Source organism: Andrena cerasifolii, unplaced genomic scaffold (genome assembly GCF_050908995.1).
Source record: "Andrena cerasifolii isolate SP2316 unplaced genomic scaffold, iyAndCera1_principal scaffold2881, whole genome shotgun sequence".
Taxonomy (NCBI): domain Eukaryota; kingdom Metazoa; phylum Arthropoda; class Insecta; order Hymenoptera; family Andrenidae; genus Andrena; species Andrena cerasifolii.
Window position 1 is genome coordinate 1,177 of NW_027487772.1, and position 11,975 is coordinate 13,151.

At 20.9% G+C, this 11,975-nt stretch overlaps 1 long non-coding RNA gene across 5 annotated transcripts; it reads right to left on the bottom strand.

The window, feature by feature from the left end:
* Window positions 1-348: 348 nt before the first annotated feature.
* Window positions 349-11,913, bottom strand: LOC143378318 (uncharacterized). Of its 5 annotated transcripts, none has more exons than XR_013088180.1 (6): window positions 9,563-11,913; window positions 7,276-7,866; window positions 4,182-4,914; window positions 1,753-2,772; window positions 936-1,526; window positions 349-800 (listed from the first exon to the last, which is right to left on the bottom strand). It is a non-coding gene; the product is annotated as an uncharacterized LOC143378318 (long non-coding RNA). The 5 variants fall into 5 exon arrangements; XR_013088178.1 differs by lacking the exon at window positions 349-800 and having other exon boundaries at window positions 842-1,526; window positions 1,753-2,436; window positions 2,657-2,772; XR_013088179.1 differs by lacking the exon at window positions 349-800 and having other exon boundaries at window positions 842-1,068; window positions 1,866-2,772.
* Between the last annotated feature and the right edge of the window lie 62 nt (window positions 11,914-11,975).

Here is an 11,975-nt window from a genome sequence, read left to right on the forward strand (position 1 = left end):
ATATTTACCTATTTTTCTCTATTTATTTACCTATTTTCTGTATTTATTTACCTCCTTTGTATTCTCTACTTCATTACCTATTTTTCACTATTTCTTTATCTATTTTTTTCTCTAATTTATTTACCAATTTTTTCTGTGTTTATTTACCTATTTTTTCCTCTAATTTATTTACCTATTTTTTTTATTTATTTAGCTATTTTTCTCTATTTATACACCTATTTTTTCTCTAGTTTATTTACCTATTTTTCTCTATTTATTCACCTATTTTTCTCTATATATTTATCTTTTTTTCTCTAATTTATTTACCTATTTTTCTCTAGTTATTTACCTATTTTTTCTCTAATATACCTATTTCTTTCTCTCATTTATTTACCCATTTTTTCTCTGTTCAGTTACCTATTTTTTCCTCTAATTTATTTACCTACTTTTTTATTTACCTTTTTTCCTTGATTTATTTAGCTATTTTTCTCTATTTATACACCTATTTTTCTGTATTTATTTGCCTATTTATTTCTCCATTTTATTTACCTATTTTTTTATCTATTTATTTACCTATTTTTGTCTATTTATTTACCTCTTTTTTCTCTATTTACTTACCTATTTTTTCTCTATATATTTACCTATTTTTCTCTCTCATTTATTTTCGTATTTTTTCTCTGTTTATTTACCAATTTTTTCCTCTAATTTATTTACCTATTTTTTATTTACCTTTTTTTCTTTGGTTTATTTACCTATTTTTCTCTATTTATTTACCTATTTTTTCTCTCGATAATTTACCTATTTTTTCTCTATTTATTTACCTATTTTTTCTCTATTTATTTTCCAATTTTTTCTCTATTGATTTACTTTTTTTCTATTTATTTACCTCTTTCTTTCTCTAATTTATACACATATATTTTCTCTATTTACTTACCCATTTTTCTCTAGTTATTTACCTATTTTTTCTCTCATTTATTTACCTATTTTTTCTCTGTTTATTTACCTATTTTTCTCTGTTTATTTACCTATTTTTTCCTTTAATTTATTTACCTATTTTTTTATTTACCTTTTTTTCTTTGATTTATTTAGCTATTTATCTATATTTATACACCTATTTTTTCGCTAGATAATTTACCTATTTTTCTCTATTTATTTCCCTATTTTTTCTCTATTTATTTACCTCTTTTGTTTTCTCTATTTATTTACCTATTTTTTCTCTGTTTATTTGCCTATTTTTCTCTATTTTATTTACCTACTTTTTCACTATTTATTTACCTATTTTTCTCTAGTTATTTACCTATTTCTTTCTCTCATTTATTTACCCATTTTTTCTCTGTTTAGTTGCCTATTTTTTCCTCTAATTTATGTACCTACTTTTTTATTTACCTTTTTTTCCTTGATTTATTTAGCTATATTTCTCTATTTATACCCCTATTTTTCTTTAGATAATTTACCTATTTTTTCTCTATTTATTTGCCTATTTATTTGTCTATTTTATTTACCTATTTTTTATCTATTTATTTACCTATTTTTCTCTATTTATTTACCTCTTTTTTCTCTATTTACTTACCTATTTTTTCTCTATATATTTACCTATTTTTCTCTCTCATTTATTTTCGTATTTTTTCTCTGTTTATTTACCAATTTTTTCCTCTAATTTATTTACCTATTTTTTAATTACCTTTTTTTCTTTTGTTTATTTACCTATTTTTCTCTATTTATTTACCTATTTTTTCTCTAGATAATTTACCTATTTTTTCTTTATTTATTTACCTATTTTTTCTCTATTTATTTTCCAATTTTTTCTCTATTCATTTACTTCTTTTCTATTTATTTACACCTTTCTTTCTCTAATTTATACACATATATTTTCTCTATTTATTTACCCATTTTTCTCTAGTTATTTACCTATTTTTTCTCTCATTTATTTACCTATTTTTTCTCTGTTTATTTACCTATTTTTTCTCTGTTTATTTACCTATTTTTTCCTTTAATTTATTTACCAATTTTTTTGTTTACCTTTTTTCTTTGATTTATTTAGCTATTTATCTATATTTATACACCTATTTTTTCTCTAGATAATTTACCAATTTTTTCTCTATTTATTTCCCTATTTTTTCTCTATTTATTTACCTCTTTTGTTTTCTCTATTTATTTACCTATTTTTTTCTCTAAGATATTTACCTATTTTTCTCTATTTATTTACCTATTTTCTGTATTTATTTACCTCCTTTGTATTCTCTACTTCATTACCTATTTTTCACTATTTCTTTATCTATTTTTTTTCTCTAATTTATTTACCAATTTTTTCTCTGTTTATTTACCTATTTTTTCCTCTAATTTATTTACCTATTTTTTTTTATTTACCTTTTTTCTTTCATTTATTTAGCTATGTTTCTCTATTTATACACCTATTTTTTCTCTAGTTTATTTACCTATTTTTCTCTATTTATTCACCTATTTTTCTCTATATATTTATCTTTTTTTCTCTAATTTATTTACCTATTTTTCTCTAGTTATTTACCTATTTTTTCTCTAATATACCTATTTCTTTCTCTCATTTATTTACCCATTTTTTCTCTGTTTAGTTACCTATTTTTTCCTCTAATTTATTTACCTACTTTTTTATTTACCTTTTTTCCTTGATTTATTTAGCTATTTTTCTCTATTTATACACCTATTTTTCTCTATTTATTTGCCTATTTATTTCTCTATTTTATTTACCTATGTTTTTATCTATTTATTTACCTATTTTACTCTATTTATTTACCTCTTTTTTCTCTATTTACTTACCTATTTTTTCTCTATATATTTACCTATTTTTCTCTCTCATTTAATTTCGTATTTTTTCTCTGTTTATTTACCAATTTTTTCCTCTAATTTATTTACCTATTTTTTATTTACCTTTTTTTCTTTGGTATATTTACCTATTTTTCTCTATTTATTTACCTATTTTTCTCTCTCGATAATTTACCTATTTTTTCTCTATTTATTTACCTATTTTTTCTCTATTTATTTTCCAATTTTTTCTCTATTGATTTACTTTTTTTCTATTTATTTACCTCATTCTTTCTCTAATTTATACACATATATTTTCTCTATTTACTTACCCATTTTTCTCTAGTTATTTACCTATTTTTTCTCTCATTTATTTACCTATTTTTTCTCTGTTTATTTACCTATTTTCTCTCTGTTTATTTACCTATTTTTTCCTTTAATTTATTTACCTATTTTTTTATTTACCTTTTTTTCTTTGATTTATTTAGCTATTTATCTATATTTATACACCTATTTTTTCTCTAGATAATTTACCTATTTTTCTCTATTTATTTCCCTATTTTTTCTCTATTTATTTACCTCTTTTGTTTTCTCTATTTATTTACCTATTTTTCTCTATTTATTTACCTATTTTCTGTATTTATTTACCTCCTTTGTATTCTCTACTTCATTACCTATTTTTCACTATTTCTTTATCTATTTTTTTTCTCTAATTTATTTACCAATTTTTTCTCTGTTTATTTACCTATTTTTTCCTCTAATTTATTTACCTTTTTTCTTTCATTTATTTAGCTATTTTTCTCTATTTATACACCTATTTTTTCTCTAGTTTATTTACCTATTTTTCTCTATTTATTCACCTATTTTTTCTCTATATATTTATCTTTTTTTTCTCTAATTTATTTACCTATTTTTCTCTAGTTATTTACCTATTTTTTCTCTATATATTTACCTATTTTTCACTCTCATTTATTTTCGTATTTTTTCTCTGTTTATTTACCAATTTTTTCCTCTAATTTATTTACCTATTTTTTATTTACCTTTTTTTCTTTGGTTTATTTACCTATTTTTCTCTATTTATTTACCTATTTTTTCTCTCGATAATTTACCTATTTTTTCTCTATTTATTTACCTATTTTTTCTCTATTTATTTTCCAATTTTTTCTCTATTGATTTACTTTTTTTCTATTTATTTACCTCTTTCTTTCTCTAATTTATACACATATATTTTCTCTATTTACTTACCCATTTTTCTCTAGTTATTTACCTATTTTTTCTCTCATTTATTTACCTATTTTTTCTCTGTTTATTTACCTATTTTTTCCTTTAATTTATTTACCTATTTTTTTAATTACCTTTTTTTCTTTGATTTATTTAGCTATTTATCTATATTTATACACCTATTTTTTCTCTAGATAATTTACCTATTTTTCTCTATATATTTCCCTATTTTTTCTCTATTTATTTACCTCTTTTGTTTTCTCTATTTATTTACCTATTTTTTCTCTGTTTATTTGCCTATTTTTCTCTATTTATTTACCTATTTTTTCTCTGTTTATTTGCCTATTTTCCTCTATTTTATTTACCTACTTTTTCTCTATTTATTTACCTATTTTTTCTGTAGTTATTTACCTATTTCTTTCTCTCATTTATTTACCCATTTTTTCTCTGTTTAGTTACCTATTTTTTCCTCTAATTTATTTACCTACTTTTTTATTTACCTTTTTTTCCTTGATTTATTTAGCTATTTTTCTCTATTTATTTACCTATTTTTTCTCTAGATAATTTACCTATTTTTTCTCTATTTATTTACCTCTTTTGTTTTCTCTATTTATTTACCTATTTTTCTCTATTTATTTACCTCTTTTTCTGTATTTATTTACCTACTTTGTTTTCTCTACTTCATTACCTATTTTTCTCTATTTATTTGCCTATTTTTTTCTCTAAGTTATTTACCTATTTTTCTCTAGTTATTTACCTATTTCTTTCTCTCATTTATTTACCCATTTTTTCTCTGTTTAGTTGCCTATTTTTTCCTCTAATTTATTTACCTACTTTTTATTTACCTTTTTTTCCTTGATTTATTTAGCTATATTTCTCTATTTATACCCCTATTTTTCTTTAGATAATTTACCTATTTTTTCTCTATTTATTTACCTATTTTTTCCTTTAATTTATTTACCTATTTTTTTAATTACCTTTTTTTCTTTGATTTATTTAGCTATTTATCTATATTTATACACCTATTTTTTCTCTAGATAATTTACCTATTTTTCTCTATATATTTCCCTATTTTTTCTCTATTTATTTACCTCTTTTGTTTTCTCTATTTATTTACCTATTTTTTCTCTGTTTATTTGCCTATTTTTCTCTATTTATTTACCTATTTTTTCTCTGTTTATTTGCCTATTTTTCTCTATTTTATTTACCTACTTTTTCTCTATTTATTTACCTATTTTTTCTGTAGTTATTTACCTATTTCTTTCTCTCATTTATTTACCCATTTTTTCTCTGTTTAGTTACCTATTTTTTCCTCTAATTTATTTACCTACTTTTTTATTTACCTTTTTTTCCTTGATTTATTTAGCTATTTTTCTCTATTTATTTACCTATTTTTTCTCTAGATAATTTACCTATTTTTTCTCTATTTATTTACCTCTTTTGTTTTCTCTATTTATTTACCTATTTTTCTCTATTTATTTACCTCTTTTTCTGTATTTATTTACCTACTTTGTTTTCTCTACTTCATTACCTATTTTTCTCTATTTATTTGCCTATTTTTTTCTCTAAGTTATTTACCTATTTTTCTCTAGTTATTTACCTATTTCTTTCTCTCATTTATTTACCCATTTTTTCTCTGTTTAGTTGCCTATTTTTTCCTCTAATTTATTTACCTACTTTTTATTTACCTTTTTTTCCTTGATTTATTTAGCTATATTTCTCTATTTATACCCCTATTTTTCTTTAGATAATTTACCTATTTTTTCTCTATTTATTTGCCTATTTATTTGTCTATTTTATTTATCTATTTTTTATCTATTTATTTACCTATTTTTTCTCTATTTATTTTCCAATTTTTTCTCTATTCATTTACTTTTTTTCTATTTATTTACACCTTTCTTTCTCTAATTTATACACATATATTTTCTCTATTTTTTTTACCCATTTTTCTCTAGTTATTTACCTATTTTTTCTCTCATTTATTTACCTATTTTTTCTCTGTTTATTTACCTATTTTTCTCTGTTTATTTACCTATTTTTTCTCTGTTTATTTACCAATTTTTTCTTTAATTTATTTACCAATTTTTTTGTTTACCTTTTTTCTTTGATTTATTTAGCTATTTATCTATATTTATACACCTATTTTTTCTCTAGATAATTTACCTATTTTTTCTCTATTTATTTCCCTATTTTTTCTCTATTTATTTACCTCTTTTGTTTTCTCTATTTATTTACCTATTTTTCTCTATTTATTTACCACTTTTTCTGTATTTATTTACCTACTTTGTTTTCTCTACTTCATTACCTATTTTTCTCTATTTATTTGCCTATTTTTGCTCTAAGATATTTACCTATTTTTCTCTATTTATTTACCTATTTTCTGTATTTATTTACCTCCTTTGTATTCTCTACTTCATTACCTATTTTTCACTATTTCTTTATCTATTTTTTTTCTCTAATTTATTTACCAATTTTTTCTCTGTTTATTTACCTATTTTTTCCTCTAATTTATTTACCTATTTTTTTTATTTACCTTTTTTCTTTCATTTATTTAGCTATTTTTCTCTATTTATACACCTATTTTTTCTCTAGTTTATTTACCTATTTTTCTCTATTTATTCACCTATTTTTCTCTATATATTTATCTTTTTTTCTCTAATTTATTTACCTATTTTTCTCTAGTTATTTACCTATTTTTTCTCTAATATACCTATTTCTTTCTCTCATTTATTTACCCATTTTTTCTCTGTTTAGTTACCTATTTTTTCCTCTAATTTATTTACCTACTTTTTTATTTACCTTTTTTTCCTTGATTTATTTAGCTATTTTTCTCTATTTATACACTTATTTTTCTCTATTTATTTGCCTATTTATTTCTCCATTTTATTTACCTATTTTTTTTATCTATTTATTTACCTATTTTTCTCTATTTATTTACCTCTTTTTTCTCTATTTACATACCTATTTTTTCTCTATATATTTACCTATTTTTCTCTCTCATTTATTTTCGTATTTTTTCTCTGTTTATTTACCAATTTTTTCCTCTAATTTATTTACCTATTTTTATTTACCCTTTTTTCTTTGGTTTATTTACCTATTTTTCTCTATTTATTTACCTATTTTTTCTCTCGATAATTTACCTATTTTTCTCTATTTATTTACCTATTTTTTCTCTATTTATTTTCCAATTTTATCTCTATTGATTTACTTTTTTTCTATTTATTTACCTCTTCCTTTCTCTAATTTATACACATATATTTTCTCTATTTACTTACCCATTTTTCTCTAGTTATTTACCTATTTTTTCTCTCATTTATTTACCTATTTTTTCTCTGTTTATTTACCTATTTTTCTCTGTTTATTTACCTATTTTTTCCTTTAATTTATTTACCTATTTTTTTATTTACCTTTTTTTCTTTGATTTATTTAGCTATTTATCTATATTTATACACCTATTTTTTCTCTAGATAATTTACCTATTTTTCTCTATTTATTTCCCTATTTTTTCTCTATTTATTTACCTCTTTTGTTTTCTCTATTTATTTACCTATTTTTTCTCTGTTTATTTGCCTATTTTTCTCTATTTTATTTACCTACTTTTTCACTATTTATTTACCTATTTTTCTCTAGTTATTTACCTATTTCTTTCTCTCATTTATATACCCATTTTTTCTCTGTTTAGATGCCTATTTTTTCCTCTAATTTATTTACCTACTTTTTTATTTACCTTTTTTTCCTTGATTTATTTAGCTATATTTCTCTATTTATACCCCTATTTTTCTTTAGATAATTTACCTATTTTTTCTCTATTTATTTGCCTATTTATTTGTCTATTTTATTTACCTATTTTTTATCTATTTATTTACCTATTTTTCTCTATTTATTTACCTCTTTTTTCTCTATTTACTTACCTATTTTTTCTCTATATATTTACCTATTTTGCTCTCTCATTTATTTTCGTATTTTTTCTCTGTTTATTTACCAATTTTTTCCTCTAATTTATTTACCTATTTTTTAATTACCTTTTTTTCTTTTGTTTATTTACCTATTTTTCTCTATTTATTTACCTATTTTTTCTCTCGATAATTTACCTATTTTTCTCTATTTATTTACCTATTTTTTCTCTATTTATTTTCCAATTTTTTCTCTATTGATTTACTTTTTCTCTATTTATTCACCTATTTTTCTCTATATATTTATCTTTTTTTCTCTAATTTATTTACCTATTTTTCTCTAGTTATTTACCTATTTTTTCTCTAATATACCTATTTCTTTCTCTCATTTATTTACCCATTTTTTCTCTGTTTAGTTACCTATTTTTTCCTCTAATTTATTTACCTACTTTTTTATTTACCTTTTTTTCCTTAATTTATTTAGCTATTTTTCTCTATTTATACACCTATTTTTCTCTATTTATTTGCCTATTTATTTCTCTTTTTTATTTACCTATTTTTTATCTATTTATTTACCTATTTTACTCTATTTATTTACCTCTTTTTTCTCTATTTACTTACCTATTTTTTCTCTATATATTTACCTATTTTTCTCTCTCATTTAATTTCGTATTTTTTCTCTGTTTATTTACCAATTTTTTCCTCTAATTTATTTACCTATTTTTTATTTACCTTTTTTTCTTTGGTATATTTACCTATTTTTCTCTATTTATTTACCTATTTTTTCTCTCGATAATTTACCTATTTTTTCTCTATTTATTTACCTATTTTTTCTCTATTTATTTTCCAATTTTTTCTCTATTGATTTACTTTTTTTCTATTTATTTACCTCATTCTTTCTCTAATTTATACACATATATTTTCTCTATTTACTTACCCATTTTTCTCTAGTTATTTACCTATTTTTTCTCTCATTTATTTACCTATTTTTTCTCTGTTTATTTACCTATTTTTTCTCTGTTTATTTACCTTTTTTTCTTTGATTTATTTAGCTATTTATCTATATTTATACACCTATTTTTTCTCTAGATAATTTACCTATTTTTCTCTATTTATTTCCCTATTTTTTCTCTATTTATTTACCTCTTTTGTTTTCTCTATTTATTTACCTATTTTTCTCTATTTATTTACCTCTTTTTCTGTATTTATTTACCTACTTTGTTTTCTCTACTTCATTACCTATTTTTCTCTATTTATTTGCCTATTTTTCTCTATTTTATTTACCTACTTTTTCTCTATTTATTTACCTATTTTTTCTCTAGTTATTTACCTATTTCTTTCTCTCATTTATTTGCCCATTTTTTCTCTGTTTAGTTACCTATTTTTTCCTCTAATTTATTTACCTACATTTTTCTTTACCTTTTTTTCCTTGATTTATTTAGCTATTTTTCTCTATTTATTTACCTACTTTTTCTCTATTTATTTACCTATTTTTTCTGTAGTTATTTACCTATTTCTTTCTCTCATTTATTTACCCATTTTTTCTCTGTTTAGTTACCTATTTTTTCCTCTAATTTATTTACCTACTTTTTTATTTACCTTTTTTTCCTTGATTTATTTAGCTATTTTTCTCTATTTATTTACCTATTTTTTCTCTAGATAATTTACCTATTTTTTCTCTATTTATTTACCTCTTTTGTTTTCTCTATTTATTTACCTATTTTTTCTCTAGTTATTTACCTCCTTTTTCTGTATTTATTTACCTACTTTGTTTTCTCTACTTCATTACCTATTTTCACTATTTCTTTATCTATTTTTTTCTCTAATTTATTTAAATATTTTTTCTCTGTTTATTTGCCTATTTTTCTCTATTTTATTTACCTACTTTTTCTCTATTTATTTACCTATTTTTTCTCTAGTTATTTACCTATTTCTTTCTCTCATTTATTTACCCATTTTTTCTCTGTTTAGTTACCTATTTTTTCCTCTAATTTATTTACCTACTTTTTTCTTTACCTTTTTTTCCTTGATTTATTTAGCTATTTTTCTCTATTTATTTACCTATTATTTATGTAATTATTTACCTATTTTTCTCTATTTATTTACCTCTTTTTTCTCTATTTATTTACCTCTTTTGTTTTCTCTATTTATTTACCTATTTTTTCTCTAGTTATTTACCTCCTTTTTCTGTATTTATTTACCTACTTTGTTTTCTCTACTTCATTACCTATTTTCACTATTTCTTTATCTATTTTTTTCTCTAATTTATTTACCTATTTTTTCTCTGTTTATTTGCCTATTTTTCTCTATTTATTTACCTATTTTTTCTCTGTTTATTTGCCTATTTTTCTCTATTTTATTTACCTACTTTTTCTCTATTTATTTACCTATTTTTTCTGTAGTTATTTACCTATTTCTTTCTCTCATTTATTTACCTATTTTTTCTCTGTTTATTTACCTATTTTTCTCTGTTTATTTACCTATTTTTTCCTTTAATTTATTTACCTATTTTTTTATTTACCTTTTTTTCTTTGATTTATTTAGCTATTTATCTATATTTATACACCTATTTTTTCTCTAGATAATTTACCTATTTTTCTCTATTTATTTCCCTATTTTTTCTCTATTTATTTACCTCTTTTGTTTTCTCTATTTATTTACCTATTTTTTCTCTGTTTATTTGCCTATTTTTCTCTATTTTATTTACCTACTTTTTCACTATTTATTTACCTATTTTTCTCTAGTTATTTACCTATTTCTTTCTCTCATTTATATACCCATTTTTTCTCTGTTTAGATGCCTATTTTTTCCTCTAATTTATTTACCTACTTTTTTATTTACCTTTTTTTCCTTGATTTATTTAGCTATATTTCTCTATTTATACCCCTATTTTTCTTTAGATAATTTACCTATTTTTTCTCTATTTATTTGCCTATTTATTTGTCTATTTTATTTACCTATTTTTTATCTATTTATTTACCTATTTTTCTCTATTTATTTACCTCTTTTTTCTCTATTTACTTACCTATTTTTTCTCTATATATTTACCTATTTTCCTCTCTCATTTATTTTCGTATTTTTTCTCTGTTTATTTACCAATTTTTTCCTCTAATTTATTTACCTATTTTTTAATTACCTTTTTTTCTTTTGTTTATTTACCTATTTTTCTCTATTTATTTACCTATTTTTTCTCTCGATAATTTACCTATTTTTCTCTATTTATTTACCTATTTTTTCTCTATTTATTTTCCAATTTTTTCTCTATTGATTTACTTTTTCTCTATTTATTCACCTATTTTTCTCTATATATTTATCTTTTTTTCTCTAATTTATTTACCTATTTTTCTCTAGTTATTTACCTATTTTTTCTCTAATATACCTATTTCTTTCTCTCATTTATTTACCCATTTTTCTCTGTTTAGTTACCTATTTTTTCCTCTAATTTATTTACCTACTTTTTTATTTACCTTTTTTTCCTTAATTTATTTAGCTATTTTTCTCTATTTATACACCTATTTTTCTCTATTTATTTGCCTATTTATTTCTCTTTTTTATTTACCTATTTTTTATCTATTTATTTACCTATTTTACTCTATTTATTTACCTCTTTTTTCTCTATTTACTTACCTATTTTTTCTCTATATATTTACCTATTTTTCTCTCTCATTTAATTTCGTATTTTTTCTCTGTTTATTTACCAATTTTTTCCTCTAATTTATTTACCTATTTTTTATTTACCTTTTTTTCTTTGGTATATTTACCTATTTTTCTCTATTTATTTACCTATTTTTTCTCTCGATAATTTACCTATTTTTTCTCTATTTATTTACCTATTTTTTCTCTATTTATTTTCCAATTTTTTCTCTATTGATTTACTTTTTTTCTATTTATTTACCTCATTCTTTCTCTAATTTATACACATATATTTTCTCTATTTACTTACCCATTTTTCTCTAGTTATTTACCTATTTTTTCTCTCATTTATTTACCTATTTTTTCTCTGTTTATTTACCTATTTTTTCTCTGTTTATTTACCTTTTTTTCTTTGATTTATTTAGCTATTTATCTATATTTATACACCTATTTTTTCTCTAGATAATTTAC